The sequence below is a fragment of the Anopheles stephensi genome, chromosome 3 (assembly GCF_013141755.1).
Source record: "Anopheles stephensi strain Indian chromosome 3, UCI_ANSTEP_V1.0, whole genome shotgun sequence".
Lineage (NCBI taxonomy): Eukaryota > Metazoa > Arthropoda > Insecta > Diptera > Culicidae > Anopheles > Anopheles stephensi.
In genome coordinates, this window is record NC_050203.1 from 34,356,978 (window position 1) to 34,374,917 (window position 17,940).

Here is a 17,940-nt window from a genome sequence, read left to right on the forward strand (position 1 = left end):
GTTTAATGTAAATTAATTCATTCAAGTTGTTTTTTTTTATTCATTAAGAACGGCCTGGCCGTTTTGCTTTCAAGTTGATTTAAAACTTTAAACAAACTTTACAAAGCTAGCCTGGAGTGCTTTATTCAAGTGAAGTAAAATTTTAAATTTAAATAATTTTTTTATGAAAACATTGTTTTCCTACTTTACTGAAAAATGTTCGAGCCATTTCTAATCACCTCTGACACCTCCGAAAAAGAGTTCTAGCGACACTTATTCTCTTCTTTCTTGGCCTAACAACCTTTTGGGTCATGCCTGCCGTGTGAAGACCGGCGCCGATGTCGCATCTACCAACGAGTCGTCCCTACACGTTATCTTGAGTTCAGGTTAAACAGGGCGTGAACATAGCTAGTTTATCTCGAGAACCCTTTAAAAAGGAATGTATAAAATAGAAGGAAAAATAGTAAGATAAGACTAGATAATTTAAACTATTGATAATAGTTTTAACTTGTTCCATTATGATAAAAAGATGACATTGATATACTTCGTAGAAAGAAATCCAACAGCCAAAACTATATCAAGTCATAATATCTAAAAAAGATCTTCAATTAAAAAAAAATGAAAGAAATTGCCATGTGTCTTAACCTAACGATACAAATATTACAGAATAAACAGTAGTACTTAGAAGTCCATGAAACAACTTCGTTCTACAAATCGTTTAATAATTTAGGGAACCAGAAACCCACTGAGTTACATAACTTTGCCGATCCTCAAGCCAAGAATACACTTTAAATAAATCTCCATGCAAACATCCACCGGAACCAGTACTATCTCGCTTATCTCTCCCCCAGCAAGACCCGGAACACTAAAACCAAATTTCATATGACCTACATCCGGCGACCGGGAACGGAAACGACCAGTACCAGTACAAGCAAGGTGGTCGAGAAAAAATCAATAACCGATTTTCCCAGCCCTACCATTAAAGAGAAGGAAAAACATATTAGGTTGCTTGTTTCCCGTTCATATACAGCAAATGGAGACGCATGGTGGTTACGCTTTCCTTGGACACCGGCTGCCATTTCGTGTCTGCTCCACACATCCATCCGCTCGCTAAGTAGTGTGGCAATAGTTTACAAACAATGTGCCAAACGAATCACAAGCAACAGCTCTAGCATGGCGTTTTTGGCTAGCTGCCCAATGATATCCCGTATTGGGTTTCCCGGTTTTAATTGCTGTTTAACATCTTTTGCCGCCAACTACTCGTAACGGATCGCGAATTCAAACGATCAATTGAACATCAATTTCTTCTAATTGAGTCCCGTCCGGGTGTGTCGGTCAAAAACTGGAGAAAAACCAGCCAACCAATTGAAGATCTGTTGCGCTCACATGAAATTGAGAGTAAAGAAGATGCGGCTGGGCAGCACATGAACTAGATTCGCATAATTGTCAATACGGATCAATGAAAGCCTTGAACAGAAACGTCACAGAAATAAACTGGATTTATGCACCGAATTGCATATAATTTACCTTATAACTACAATTACTACACTAATTTACTATTGTTAAATTAATATTTTATTCATCCCGTTCAAGCGACTTGTCACAGACATAACCTGAATCAAAACCTGATTTGCAAAGGGTAAAAGCCTGACGGAACAAAGTAAAGAGAACTGTATACCGGCAAGAAGGCTTTACATTTGCATTTCCTTCCTGGTAGCAGAACAGAGTAAAGCACACATTCGCTAGAGCTGCATGATGTGCCTCTGCTACCACCACAAACACACTGAGTTGGGGTTGGGATAGAGTTATGGAAAAAAAGAAGAACGAAACGTTAGCTGGGAAAATGGTTCAAACAACCACGTCACTACACACACACACGCAGGGGGGCCCGATGTGTTTCACAACCATTTTCCTATTCCTAATTGGCATTTCCGTATGGTTTCCGTACTTATTCCTACACGTTACGTTACAGTTACAGTTTTTATCCTCACTTTCACCCATTGTTTCCAACCCCCCCCCCCCCCCTCGCACAACGCAAGCTGCCGCCTGCCAGGTGTATGGGAAAAGGCATCATACATACGGACGACGGTACGGAGCGATTGGTTATTGCAGTGTGTTATGCTTTGCAACAAGGATTATCTAATGCTAGAAAAATACTAAAATACATCGTACTGGACAAACGTACACGTGTCACGGTGCGCTAGAAAAGCGTCGGATACGCCTTTATAACACAATGTTCTCGTTTGTCAGAATAAACGCTTGCTCCGAAGGCACATCATTCGAGTGCGCTCTCGGGTGCAGTGATGCACACTGAATGCAGTCCATGCTCTCGAAATGATACTGCATCCGACAATGAAGGATGTAAAAATAGATTTCAGTTTCTGGAACAGTAATCCTTGTGGAGTAGTAGCAGTGGCCAACTTGCAGAGTGCTGGATACCAGCTGTCAAGTGTAAGATAACACACGTACGCCATTGCCTCTTTTGTGCTGCAATAGATTCGTGAGGATATAAAGAGGACACATTGTTAAGCTTTATATGTGTGAGGAATTGATTCTGGAAAAGCTTTGGAGAGCTAGCCTGACGATTCTCGATGTGGGGAGTATTCCGAACCAGAAAGAACCAACATCGTTAATATTCACAACTCTACCGGGATTGAGTAATTTCTCAACCGGTACCGAGGGATGGCAATTGAAAAGCTCACGCTTTACGCACACGAGATCCCCGTCATCGGAAGCCGTCACAGGTGTTCCAGCACAGCGAGCACGTTGGTAAGCACGTTTACCTGCGGGGCAGCCTGTAACCGTGATGATGATGATGATTAGAGAACTGTTTCTCGGGCAGCTCTACCCGATACCAAGCTTCCTGTCACCGACAGACGGCATCAAACTTCACCCCAGCGCTGTCTAACAGCAGGAAGTCACACATCAGGAGTTCTTCCTTCGCCGAGCTGTTACCCACCACCAACATCACCATTACACCTCCGAGATAGACCGGATTCCGAATCACGGTTACGTGACCACCGGCAGGCAGAGCTCAGCCGACCGATTCACCGCCAGAAAGAAAACGACGAAATGACTCCACCGGGAAAAGCATCTGACTGACGGGTGACTGCTGGAACTTCTACGAACTCCCATGTACCGGCCAGACACTTGCCTAGCTATTTTACTGTTAGCCCTGGTAGCCCAACGCCTGTGAGGGGGGCAACTATCATTTGTTCAACCAAATGTAGTGTTATCACGTTTCTGTTAGACCGAGAATATGAGCACCGAGCGAGGGTGCGATGGTGTTTTTGCGGACCGGAACACGCACAAGCCGCCGCACACACCATTTACATGCGGTTGGCTACTTCGACGCCTCCGACCGGTTACAATTCTCCGTGGGGTATAACATGTACATTTCACATTCAAGCTGTAAACCAACACCTTGCGGGTGTTCAACAACAACTGTGCGGTATTGTTTCTTTGATTGAGGCGAGAAAGACAAAGAGAGAGAGAGAGAGAGAGAGAGAAAAGAAGAGATAGGTATTAAAGTTTTGCCTCAGACGCTGGAGCTGCTGGAGGAACTGAATCGATCGAATTTTTACGCGTGGCCCTTTAAAGGTCACTACGCGCTTGAATATCAATTAGGTACGGGGTCGTACGAGATACGTGAATAATACGGTATCAAATGGGGTTTGTTTTTCAAGAGTTGAAAAGTTCGTGGTGCAAACCTGATTCGGTCCCGTCGACTAACGCCTTTCTAAAGTAGAGTCAAATGCGTAACATTTGATGATAATTTTAAGGTAATTTTGGGAATGGTAATGGTAAGATGGTCTGGCGATTACGGAGCCGGTTTCCATACGGCAGAACCGGCGTTCAAGTCCCATCCGGACCCGTACTTCCGCAGTGAGGTCTGACTATCCAACTACGTGGTATCGTTAAACCAGAAATGGCAATCATGACCTCAGAGGTCGTTGGGCCAAAGAAGAAGTGACCCAATCTCAACCCTAGGTAGGTCCAGGTAGAGCTAAAACTATCTGGAAATGTTGATGTACGATATTCGTTATGGGAGGAAAAATTTGTTTTAGCACCAAAACTAACTTGGAGACGTGTTAAGCGAGTTGCTCCCACAAAGAGTTTGGTTTGGAATTGGACAAGTACGTTTTGCAGACAAATCCCTTCAAAAATCCCTTTCAAATTTCTTTAAACCTCCATTGCCAGAAGCATCAACATTATAGAATCTAATCCTCTTTTGTTCTTTGCAATCTGCAAAAATGTGGATGTCTTTTAAGCCGAAAAAAGACTTCACGGCACGTACACTTAGTCTCTTTCCATTTTTGCATGATATGATCAACTCACCGGAACTTTGAGAGACGTATGCGCTGCAAAATATTCAGGCCACTTTAAAGTTCATGCAACTTGTCTTCCACTGTACTTCCAACCAGACGGCTTTTCTTTTGTTCTACACTTGGGCAGAGTAGAAAGTTCCTTGAGGCATAATCAGGAGCGCTTGTGCTTTATGGGGGGGGGGCTATGCTTATTTCGTATGATATCTGCTCCGGGTTGTCGTGACAGAAGCACATACCAAAACTTATCCCGCTTCGATTCATGATAATAATGGTCGTTCTTTGGAAAACTGTTTTTGGCAGTTTAATCGCGATTTTGAGGATCGCAGGATCGCAATGCAAACATTAACAAGAAGGTCTATTAGCCAGTATGTATGCCAGACACATCAAATGAATGCCTTAATTATTTATGTAATTTTCGATATTTTAAACATCTCATAAAGTTAAAAAATTCCATCAACTTCTGTTCAAATTATTTAAAATCTTCTAAAAGGAATCCCTTGAAACCTACCTTTGGCATCTTCTTTGAAGCGCTTCACATTCAAAAGACGCAAGGTGAAAGAAAATTTACATTTTCCATTACGTTCCAAACACATTTCTCCTCATCGTGCCGACGAAGCATCTTCTCGATTTGCTCCACACACAAGCACAATCACTTTTCATCTCCTTGGCGTCTTCAATCTGTGTTTGATCGTTCGCTAACGTTCGCTTACCGTTTTTCTTTTGAACTTTCTTATAGAATTCATAGGACGAAATCGGAGTAATTCCTACAAACATTCGCTCTTCAGGGCGCCTTTCGATCGGAAAAGCTTGCCACATGCTACCGGCAATGGTTATGTTGATGATTATGCTTCTACCTTGCGCGTTGTTTTGGAAACATTACGCCTGAGTGGGATTTTCCCCGCTCCAGTCAGCCAGTTAAAAAAACGAACATTTAAATACAAAGCTCGAATGGATCAATATTTTCATTTCCAGCGTACGATAAAACAATTCTCTTCTTCAATGTCAGCAAAAACCGAAAGCATTGTGATAATATTTATTTTCCAACCAAAGTGAGCCGTCAGTCTGATTTATAAAGGGCGGTAAAAAGAATAATCCTCAACAGCTTCTGTATCTCCACACGCTGGGCACACGGTTTGGAGGTGCCATATTTATGAGACCCCATAAGTCCACTGTCATCGTGAGCAAGATATCACGGCATAAACGCGGCCGTGATAAAGCATGCTTGATAGGAGACATATTATTTTACTATCTGTCAACACCCGTAAGCAGCAGGAGGACCAGCAGCAGCACGCAAACAATGCTGGAATTTATGAGAGACACAGAGACAGAAAGGCATCCATTCTGTTCCGACGAGCTGGAAGAACGCAGCGAGGGACACATAAGATAGGCGCCCCAATAAGCCACGTCAAGCAATTCTGATTTCTCATTCCTTCATCGGCTATAATAAATTTATCAACAAAATTCCTTCCCATTGACGGCCCTATCTATCTCTCCAGAGTGTGATATTCGACGCGTGGAAGGAATAAGATGATTAATTTACCTTTCTCCGACGAAGGTGTCACCCGTTGACCGTTTAATAAAATGCAAATCCCACAGGGACAGTCACCATTAATTTTTGCCAGGCCTGAGGAGCAGCAAACTTTGTTTGTTTGTTAGACGAGTTGTTGCAAATCATTAGCGGTTGGTTTGTATTGCCCACCGTTTGTCTAGCGTGATAGAAAATGTTAGGGCTGTCTGGTGCGGCTCATCGTCTCTGTCGGTGACCCTTTTGCCAGACGTCTAATTACAAATTTATAATGATTTGTGTTTCTGCACTGTTTCGCACTGGTTGCCACGCGCAGTACAATTGCCACTGGCCCCGGTGATGGGTTGGGTTGTTCAGAATGGACTGGGCGGATCCTGAACGGAAGGTATTACTGTCAGTTTATGCTCCTATACTTTCCAACTGTCCGGACGAATGCCATCGGCTACGAAGGGTAGACAGGGATAATAGTAAAAGACCTACTAAAAAGCTATTTAAATGTCGTTTTGTTTTTATCGATGCCAGGACACTGCAGGGCACGTTTGGGGCAGTCAATTTTGAGACAACAAGGGCGAATGAGAGAAACGAAAGATGAACACTGATCAGTAAAAAGCATCAATGTTCAAGCTAAAGTAAGAGTAAAGTAAATCGAGAACTTAAAACATTAAACTTATTATACTCTATTGCTTCACAATTAGCTCAAAGTTCCATTTGTGATAAATTATTGTGTAATATATTCTCTCTAGGGGGCGGTTCGGTGGCCGAGGCGACAGCGGCGCCGGTCTTCACACGGCAGGACCGGGGTTCAAATCCCATTCAGACCGCCTCCCCGTACGCAGGGCTGACTACTTTGCTATGGGTAAAACCAGTCACAGAAAGCCAGAAATTGGCAGGCCAATACCTCTCGAGGTTGTAGTGCCACCGAAGAAGTAGAAGATATTCTCTCTTGAGCATGTTAAATCATCACAAGAAATGTTATTGACTTTTTGACAACCGTTACTATAATTAAATGCCCGGGCGTCCTGTTGAAAGATGCGACAGCGGCCCAAGACTTCACACGGCAAGACCATGGTTCAAATCTCATCTGGACCGTTCTCCCATAGTTAGTCCTCACTACTAACTATCCAACTATGCAGTATCAATAAGTCTAGAACCCAGAACTGGCAGGCATGACCTAAGAGGTCGTTAGGCCAAGAAAGAAGAAGAGGTATTAAATTAAATCAATTTACAAAAAAAAGAAAAAGCAACAAAAGCAAATTTTACTGATAAACTTTATGGATACACAATTTTTTTAACACAAGAAAATAAAAATACACTTCTCTAAAATTCGATCCGCTATTCTGGAACTCGAAATAACGCCTAGGTAATTGGTCATTACTGTCTCAGACACCAAAAAGAGTCCCTTTTCTGACAGTCTATCAATATCGCTACCTGAACTGATGGCATAGTCTTCGTTGGTCCTCAACTCTCCTCAGTAGCAGCAGCAAACTGCAAGACTACAAAGGTGCTAAAGACTGGCAAATTAAAGATTAATATCAGCGACGCTACTAGCAGCTGCTCTTCAACTGTATACCTTTGTAAGCTGACAGGTCGAATCTTCAATTACTGAAATAACCTTTTCCTTCACTAGTAACCATCATATGAAGATTCTTAAGTAGTATAATACTTCGTCCATCTTTATTCAAATTTCCGGGAAGCCATTTTTTCATAATGGTTGTGAATTCTAAACGGTTATCATCAAACCGCTCGATGAATTTGCTCGATATTATTGCATCTCTAAGGCCAGGGTGCTCGAGATGAAAACATGCAGCAATATCCAGGATCTACAATTCAGGCGATCGCTGACTCGGAAATATCCGTGAAGGAATTAATGCAATTGAAAAGTACTTACAGCTATAGCATCATCTCACTCATGCAACTGCCAAAGGGTAGTCTAATCACCATATTAAGATTAGGTCAGATGACTTCGCATTAACATCTTCAAATTAGACCATAACGACAACGATGCTGTGCTATGTCCTGATTCCTATGGCATGGATACAAATCACCAATTGTTAAAAATTCTTACATTTCAATAATTACATCCTTTCATGTAAAGTTTTTTCCTAATTTTAACTCTTAACAATATCACATTTTACCATTTGTTCCCAGATTTGCTGTGGATGAAATTTGGAACACTTCTCAGCTCTTACCATCGAGCCACTCCAGCCAATTCAGGCGCTTCACGAAATAATACCACCCGAGAATTGCTGCTTATCGGCGATCAAATAAACAAACAAACCTGAACCGAACCATCCATCCGTTCTTACCTCGAACGCAAACACGCGAAACACGGGACAGTGCGTCGGTTTGCCGATTCCTCCAGCTTCCACAGCTCTCAGGAAAGCAACGTTCACAATACGCACAAGCGAATTCGAAATTGAATTTACCCAAATGTGGGCGGTTTTCCAGGTTGGAAGATTTTTTCGCTTCACAACTCGGCAATTTTTACACTTCTCCAATTCAAAAGTTGGAAGAGCAAAAATAAAAAACCAGGCGCACTGCGATCGGATAACCGAGGCCCTGAGGTGGCAATTTATGAGCAAAGGTTCATTTCATTTTTCAGCACCCAGTCCCACCACAGTGCGTTTTCTAATTCGAATTCACCGGCACCGGGAAACTCTCGGTCCACAGTGATACACCGTCCACCTATGGGTGGGTGTTTTTTGCTGCTACTTCTTATTATGTTTGCTGTCTTTGCGCTACTGCGCGCCGTCGGAATTCTATTGAACACTGGATTTGGTTCACCTTTGAACATGCCTTGCAACGAGCTAGCGGTAACCCCGGCTGCTATACAGCAGTTCCATTTGCTTGCTGAATCGAAACAAAACATAAACAAACAAACTACCATGTGAACACCAGCACCGAACACCCTGCCGACCATGGTTCGGCAGATGTTGCCAATTCTAACACGAACTTTCGACTTTGAACCAACGGCTTTCGGAAGAAAGGGTGTAGCACAACTGGATGCTTTTGAAACATCGGAAAAACATATCTTTTCATGTTCATGAACCCAACTTCTTCTCCGGTGCGGTACAGGTGTGTCGTTTGAAGGTAGAAAAAAAGATAATGCAGAGGGAAAATTAAAGCCGAGTGAAATTTTCAGTTGTTTCTAACTGTCTTCGAGCTCTCGTTTTTCATGCATTGTACATAATCCACAGAACATTTTCACTGTAGGAAAAGGGAAAGAGATTTCATATTTGAAAAAGAAAAACACACCACCAACAACCTTTCAGTAGATGTACCTTTCTGGGGTCTGGATGGAAATGGCGTGAAATGGAAAACAGGCAAGAATTGAAGGGTAACTGGTCAAAAAGATTCACTAGGAAAGCTAAATGTTCTGTGGACAATTTGTGAAGTTTCTTCGCTTACAATTTTTCTTACAATTTTACTTAAAACAGAAAACCCTTGGATAGGTGATCCCCACAAAATATGTTTTTAAATTAAAAACATAAAAAGAATATTGAGCACGGGTAAAGATTCAATTATTCATGCAATGCTAGCGACCTCCAGTGCAGAGAGCCTGGTAAAAAGCAGCAGATGTCAGAAAGGCATCTTATTCAATTATGCATTTTAAATACTTTCCGCGAGGATTTCGATGTACACAAGAAACGTACAAATTTGCAAACTTTCTCTTGCATTGTTTCCATCCGGTATGAAGTGAAAGCAAATAGAGATAAAAATATTTGACCTATCAAATTGGTGTGTCAAATGCAAAATTAGTTAAGAAATATATGTAATGTAATGTTTAAATGTATTGAAATATTCAATTTGAATTTTAGTTTAGTAATAAATGTCACAAATTGAATGAAATTCTCTACGATTACGCTTGTCCTTAGTTCTACTTTTACTCGATTCAATTACCATCAGACTAAAAATATCATCAATATTCATCGATCTTTCTGTAACCTTTGTTGAAATGTAATCTTAAAATAAAAAAAAAAATCCATGCTACTAAAAAATTTTATAATTCAAATATTTGACAATAATAAACTTTACACAACGATCTCATCCTAAACTAATTAATATTTCATAATTAACATGATCAAACATATTAATATGAAGCAATGCAGATACAACTGAGTATAACTTTATTAAATGACTATCATACAAACTCAGTGTGAGTTTTATATCTGTATTAGGAAATAAATACCCTTTTATTTATTTTACTTACTTATTCAGCAGCAGATACACATACACAATGCACTATTGTATAGACATATAATTTTGATCAACATCAAAAACGGTAAAATTTCATCAAAATAAAAATACACTCACGCGTTTGAAAATGTCTCTTCTACACCGTGTGGTGGATACTAATTCCCTTCCTGCCTCCTGTGAGAATCGAACTCACGACCGCTGGTTTACAAGACCAGCGCTCTGCCAACTGAGCTAAAGAGGCACTGTTGACAGCTCACCATTTCAAAGCCTTCTGATTCGAGCCGCCACCCTACCCGTCGGCGGCAGACATTCCAGCCGCAGCTGTTCAATTTCGAGCTTTTTCTCACCAGTCTCCCCCGGTGCCAGTAAAATCGTACCGATTGTTCCTCTTTCGGATCATCATCGTGCTCTAGTTTATCATGTCTTGTGCTATTACGCACACACACACACGCGCGGTCAACAAAATGGAAGGGCTCATCGATTTAAAGTTCTTCTTTTTTATCGCAATGCCATCAATTTTTAAGCTTTAGCTTTTGGGCTTTCGTGCTGTTGTGATGGTAAGAGACAGACGCATACCCGGCAGCCTGCTCAACCGAGACCAACACTACCCCGAAAACAAAAACTGTCTGAGCACTAGAATTCCCTTCTCTACGCCATCTATCATCTGTTGAACGGTTGAACAGTGGCGCTAACGAGATGCGAGGCCACAGGGTCACTGGCCAAAAGGTCGTAAAGCAAACGTATCTCTCGAATGAGTCGTAACGGCGAAGTGAAGATAACTTGCGGTTAGATGCAGCTTCCAACCACACGGGGCTGTACGAAAATAAATTCAACCGAGTTTGTGTCCAGCAGCAGCGAATTTACCAGCTTTTGCCCTCCACTGTACAAACAATGCACTATGACAAATCGCGGTTTTTTGAAATATTTCTTCAATTTTACGTCGCACGGTGGTGCAAAAATTAATGTTGTGCGAGAAACGTTTACACCAAGCCCCATTCGGCTGCACAATGCTACAGGTTCGTACTACCTTCCCCTCGTGGAACAAGCAAACGGGGACAATCTTTCGTCACATACGCATGGCGGGACGGTTCCGAATCGTACAGCAATTTACCGAAAGAAAGGTACATTTTCTACGGTGGAGAAAGCGTGTGTGTGTATGTGTGTGTGTTGTTGGTAACATTTTGCCATACGCATTTAGGGACATTCTTCCTTTTTTGATGTCAGAAATTGTTGAGATCATTCCGTAGACAATAATGTACTAGGGGGGGATTTCACGTGAAATAGCTGACCCAAAATTTTGCTGACAGCAGTGCTATGAAAAATATGCTTAAAATGGAAGTTATTTTTAAACTAATTAAAATTCGCTCTTTCACCACGCTCAAAAGAAATTATTTCAGGACTGACAATAAATTTTAAATTAATAAAATCATTTTGCATTTGATAATAACATATATTCTGAACTATATTCCTTACTTGAAACGAAATGGAACTCTTCATTAAGTAGTATTTGATATTAAAATATGAATAAAAATAGTAAAATAAATTTAGAAATATTTCAACTAGTTAACTTTTTTTAATCATATTGCTTGTTCGTTTTTTATTTAAAACTATGTTTTTTTATTGCATTTAACTCGTAAACTTAATTCAATTTTTAACAAATTTTTACCAATTTTCAACACACACACACTCAAGGTGATATTGGAATTATTTATTTAAGCATGACGGCTTGATGCCTCATTGTCATGATATTGGAATTATCAGACGGAATCATTGCTAAAGAACTTAAAACAATTGGGATTTTCTTTCCTATTTGTAACATTGTACAAATGCAAAAAGCATTAATTACTTTTGGATATTATAAATTATTGCTTTTGGAAGTGGGCGAGCTAACCCTATTTCAATTGCTATATAACATTTCTCTTTAAAAAAACATTTTTGCGTGACGGTATCGAAGAATGCTTTCTATCGTACTGTACTATCCTAAGAAAGTGCAGAGACATAAATTAAAAAAAGATATTTTACACTTTATCATCTCCCAAATCTTCGAACATGCTTCGAAAACTTCCTTCCTTTTTTGGATACTTCCTTTTGGACAGCCTTTTCCCAACAATAGACCGGTTAGGTTTTATAAGCATCCCTCGCCCAAGGTCACAGCAACTAAACTCGAGCAGTGCCCCGAAGGGCAGCCGGCCAACAATAGGGAAAAAAGTTAATCAAACCAAACGAGACTCGATCGACCCCCGGAAGCGTTGTGCAGCAAAATGGGATATCGATCCGAACGAACACCCTTAGTCTCAATCAGCTTTGGATCACGGCCAGCTCCATCCTGGCAAGGAAGAACTGCTTAGTGGGTTAAATTTATGAATTTACAGTTCTTTCTTTTATTTTTTATTTTTTTTTTTAGTAGAAAGCCTCGAAACAATAGGAGAAAGTCAGATCGGAACAAGTGATTTAAAACATAAACAACACTGTTAACCCTTGTTGCCATCGCGCCAGAAGGGTCAAGGGTACAGAGCTGGCAACATTTTCGTTGTCTTATCCCGTTTGCTGATAGATTTGTAGAGATTTGTCAAGGTTTTGTTTGGTCAAAAGACATCCTTTAAAGTCTGGACTCGAGATGGAATTATCTTTGCTCTGCTTCGTCCGTTTGATCTGCTTCCAGGAAGCTTTATTTTCTAATATTTCCTTCTTATTGGGGGAAAAAAAAAAGGAGCTAAGCAAAAACACCCAGCTCTAATAAGCTAGCAAAGATCAATCCAACACATAGATTAAATTATCTTTAACAACATTTTCCATAACAATCCACTTGAAACCAATTTCGGGTGTTACGGGTACCCTTCACAGCAAGCCACTTAACGATAGCCAATTGAGAAACCGAAAAAGAAAAAATCCGATACTTGAAACCACTTTTGGGCGAAAGGTTATACCACATTAATAGCGCGGTTTAATAGCTCAATAACACTTATACGCTGCTACTACCGACAGCAGCTTGAACTGCAACCGTCCCGGCCACTGATAAACCTCTGCAAGCATTAAACCTCGAACGTGATAGCAAATCGCAATTGCATTCGAATACCAAAACAAGCGTTAAGGTTAATGTGACCACACACACGCATTTCATTTTTCCCCATCAGATGGCTCACCCTGTTTTGGCAAAAGTTTTCCTTAAATGGAAAAACACAGTACCATTATTAAAGGTTGCTTTTGAAATGAAAAATAAACAGTGACTAATGTGCTCGGTGCGTATATTGAACAGCCAGCTGAGTGGCGTCGTTTGTTGGTTTGTTGGAATGATTGTAGCTTCGTTTCAGTGTGCGAGGTTCTTATCACTTGAGTTTGTTTTTATGGTTTATTTTTCCAACCCCGTTGCAGCAGCAGCAGCAGCAGCTGGCGCTCTTGTGAAGTCTTTTATTGGCCAACGGGTATCACATATGGGTTGTGTAGCCCATGAGGACACACCAATACGCACAAAGGCAGTGTTGACTGTAGTGAAGCATTTCCTCACAAAATTCAAATTGTGAATAGCATTAAAAATTTTAATTGTAGTAACAAGACAAAATAATTGTTGAGGAAATACAGGGATGCATTTGTACACCAATACCCCTCTGCCTCTGATTCTGGAAGCTGTGATTGGAACAGCAATAAATAGAAGCAAAACCTTCCTCCCAACACTGATAATGATTGCAATTACGGCACTAAACAGCATCACGTGGACGTCAGATTATTGATGGACACCTCGTCTCACCGTCTGTCCGGAGTTTGTTTAACGCAGTGAGACGAATCGTAATACGTAATGCCCTTTTCTCACCTTCGATTCGAGCACACGAATTCGAACGCTTGGTGGGAGAAGAACTGATCGTAGCTGTTTCATATCTGAATCTTCCAATCGGACAGAGATACAATCGGATGAAAAAAGTAGCACACGCAACTGCAAAGTTAAACTAAACCTAATTCGCATATAATTTACTTCGGTAGCTAAAAGACATATTTGCATAAAAGTTTTATAGCAGACCTTGCCACATTTTCATTAATGCAACCCTTATCAATCAACACACGTACTCTTTTAAATGATGAAGTGAATAACGGAAGGAATAAATGAAAATTGATTAGTAGGATCATCAATTATTATATTCCTTTTCATTCCACACAACACAACCGTGCAAAGACTAGATTGCTTTTAGATAAAGCAAAAATTCTTAAATGTTTTAATAAGTTAAACAGAATTTAAAAAATAATATACTTCGAAAGGTAGTAGTACATGAAACATGAAAATTCTCAACCAAACTATAAAGAAAACTTAAATACTTAAAAAACTTTAAAGCCAAATCAAAAACCTACATGATATAGAACATTTTTTTTTAAATATGTTTCAAAAATATTAATACTACAATAAAAGGTGTTTTGAACGACTTTATTTTTGAAATTTAGTTATCTTCGTGTGGTTTGAAGTATAGATAAATTTCGTTTAACGTGAAAAAGTGACAAAGCATTCCCAATATTAGGCAAAAATAATTACAAAATGTGTTTTATTTTGTTGTTAAATTTACAAGAACACATTTTAAATGTATCAATTCAAGCTTTCAAAAGACGAAAGTTTCTTTGAAAGTTATCCATCATAGTAGAATTAGCTTTGAACACATTTGATTTAAGCAAGTCGTCCAGTAAAACTGAACATCAGCAAACAGTGAATCAAATTTCTAAAGATGTATAAAATGAAGAATTTTCCATGATAAGGCATTGAACAGTTTTTTTTTTCCAAAAATCTTTCCTTCAACGAGCTTCCTTTTGCCGAGCAAAATTTCGCACAACAAGCATTTGGTGTACTGCAAAATTGGTTGTTTATGCTCATATTCGAAATCGGCATGGGGGTTTTAACAGTCGACAGGATTTCATCGCCCAACAAACCACTTCTTCAAAAGGATCTTGACTACCATACAACGTGTCATCGTTTGACGTGCTTGATCGGCGTAAGATTCTCGACTATCAAGAGGCCTTGTAGTTCTGTTTAGTTATCGATTAGATATTATGTTTCTAGTTTGATAAAACGTCATATATAACAAATGTCTCTACGTTACAATGTCCGATACGAACAACAATGTCCGATACGAAAGTTTACAACAATAGACCGTGGACTAAACATTAAAAAGGGTTTGAACTGCTTTGTTTGTGTGTTCTATCAAAATCGCATACTGTTATAAACATGAGAACACTTGTTGCATGAACCGAAAAACAGTGTAAACGCTTTGAAGGCTAAATAGCTCTCTCCAAAGCTATATACCGTCTTCGATCATTCGAGTGTCGATCATCTCTTTTGAGGTATAGAGAAAGAGTGCTATACCATAAATATTGCGTCTTCATAAATAACGTGACGAACGTGGCCGCCGAAATATACAGGCTGATACTTATTATGGGCTTTAGTTTAGCATGGAAACTATTATTTCCCACTTCTTGTTAAGTACTTAAAAAAGATTCCTTAAATTCGTTGTAAGAGTACTCAGTCATTCCATGATTTTAAGAGATAATTCTTTTATATTCCAAGAATCGTTTAGTTATGTAGATGATATGAAAATGCTTCTATATGATGAGCCGTTGCCCAGCTTTAAACCCGTGCTTAGCATTACACTGGACTTACCTGTGAACAAAAAACAACTGTATAGAACCACTCTGCCTCTCGAAGCTGTGCTGCTGTTTACGGGTTTGAGTGGTTCTGGTGCTTAAAATTTCTAAAATGAATGCATTAAGTTAGAAAGACGTTGCACCACACCATCATCATTCCAGACAACCCCCGGAGAGCTGAGGATTTCTTCTTCGCCGGTTGTCTTGGCGCGACGCGAGAATGACGTACGTAAGGAGTCGCACGCGTAAAGTGGTTTTTTGCGGTCTTGAGAGGTGGAGAAGGAAGGGGGACTGCAAGGTGAAAAGGAGGTGGCAGAGGAATACCGCATCAGTTTGCGGTTTCGCGATGGAAGTGAAAAAGGTGGCAAAGAGACACACCACACGCTAATGAACGGATAAACAAAACGCGCGAGAGATCGATGGTGCGTTCGTTCGCCGTGTGAGCTGTTGTGAGATGAGCTGAACGCTTCAGCTCACGCACGCCTTACTCACGTTGATAACGGAAGCATCCCCACGCGTGGAGCGTGAAGGGAGAGAAGCGGGAGGGTTGGTAGGGTAACTCCACCGGTAGAACAAAACAACACGGGGCAAAAAATACGCACACCACCATGTGAAGTAGCACCTTTCACAACATCACTTCGCGAACCCGCTGTTGTACGCGTGTGTGTGTGTGTGGTGAGTAGTGTTCACAACAAATACGCACACTTTCGTTGAGACCTTCGATTCCGACCAGATTCCAAGATTCCTTCGCCGATTCCGAGACACTTCATGGAACTGGTTGAACCCGCGAAAGAGAAAATAGGGAAGCGAGAGGTGGGATTCGGTGGGTGGTGGGTGTTGTGAATGGGGGGGGGGTCGTCACCCAGTAGCACACCTTATCGCTCTCACTCACTCTCACTCACGGTGCTTCAGCCATTAGCGGCTGATTTCTCTCGCATTTCATTCTTTCACTGTACGGGAACAACGTCGAGCTATGCGCGCCACACAACCAGATGATGTTGATGATGTACGGGAGCCCCAGAAATTCCTCCCGCTTACTTACTCCAGCGAAGGAACTTGGGAGTCGGGAAATTGTGGGGCTCGCTCTCCCGGGAGGTTGAAAGATTTCACTTGCTTTACCGTTCACTTCACCTTTTTGGGGGGAATATATCGTTCCCTCCGAAAACACACTCCAACCGACAGCTACTAAGATCGAATTCCAGGCCCTAGCAACGTAGGTAACACGTATGCACAACGCTGCACACACCTGTAACACACGCGTACAACATGGAACATGGTGCATGGAAGAAATAGAACCCAACGACAGGGCTACTTCGCTGTGTGTCACACCACCATAATTCTGCTCACCTGGAGGAGCCTGTACTCTGTGGAGCCTTCTATGTGTGCGTACACGAATGCACTTTTTTGGTCGCAAACAGGAACCACAGCCTTGATGGAGCCCGTTTTTCTTTCTACACCGTACGCCATGCAAAGACGGAAACACCACGTTTACACAAGCTGCTTTTATTTGAATGCAGCACGGTTCACCTAATTAAATTCCGGAAAATAGAACGTAAATTGCTTCACTGTTTCACTGGATGCGTATCGTAAAGAAGATACTAGAATCCAAGTAACCTTCACCTTTCTACCGCTGTACAAGAGATAGATGTAACACCGTTTTCCCGCTTGTGCTTAAACTCCCAGTGAATATTGTTGCCCACTACCAAGACACCCCAGAAGCCAGCAACCCAGTTTCAGCTATCGGTGTGACGGTACGCATAATTGTACACTAAACCCCACCCCACCACACAATCACACACGCCCCAAAAACTTCCGCTTCCATTAACTTTAAATATTTTACCACTCACTGTACGGAACACCGTCACTTATGGTTGGGTTGGCAACATTTTACTGTAGCTTAGAACACAGAAACGAAACAGCCGAACCGAGTCGACGACACACACGACCGCGAACACCCGCCACACACGTCCGCGCGCTACGAGAGATGAGAGACAATTAAACGGCCGCAGGTTGAGAAGGCTCGGTACCAAAATCACGTTTGAAAGAGCAATGCATAATAAAACTGACAGATCTTCTCCACCGTCTAATGGTGTGAGTGAGAGCGAACCGGTAATTTTTACAGGGTTCGCTATTCGATAAGGTGAGCAAAAATGTTTGCTCTCGTGAATTATCACGTTTTACAACACGAAATAAAAACGTTTAAAACGTTCAACGCCACATCATCCGAATTCAGATGAGAATGAGTAGAGCTAGGAGATGCAAAGTTTTCAAGGTTTTTTTAAGTTACTCCAAACT

At 41.0% G+C, this 17,940-nt stretch overlaps 1 protein-coding gene and 1 non-coding gene across 9 annotated transcripts in view; both read right to left on the reverse strand.

Moving 5' to 3' along the window:
• The window catches only part of LOC118509618 (inositol 1,4,5-trisphosphate receptor), a 39,147-nt gene extending 21,498 nt beyond the window's left edge, over window positions 1–17,649 (reverse strand). For 2 of the 8 annotated variants that reach the window (XM_036050455.1, XM_036050453.1), the window contains exon 1: window positions 17,493–17,649. The gene's annotated coding sequence lies outside the window, so the exon portion shown is untranslated. Of the gene's footprint in view, window positions 1–15,661; window positions 15,753–16,992; window positions 17,173–17,485 lie in introns of all 8 variants that reach the window. The other 6 variants (XM_036050457.1, XM_036050454.1, XM_036050452.1 and 3 more) reach the window with 5 other exon arrangements.
• On the reverse strand, window positions 10,198–10,270 carry Trnat-ugu. Its single transcript has one exon. It is a non-coding gene; the product is annotated as a tRNA-Thr (tRNA).
• Window positions 17,650–17,940: the final 291 nt, after the last annotated feature.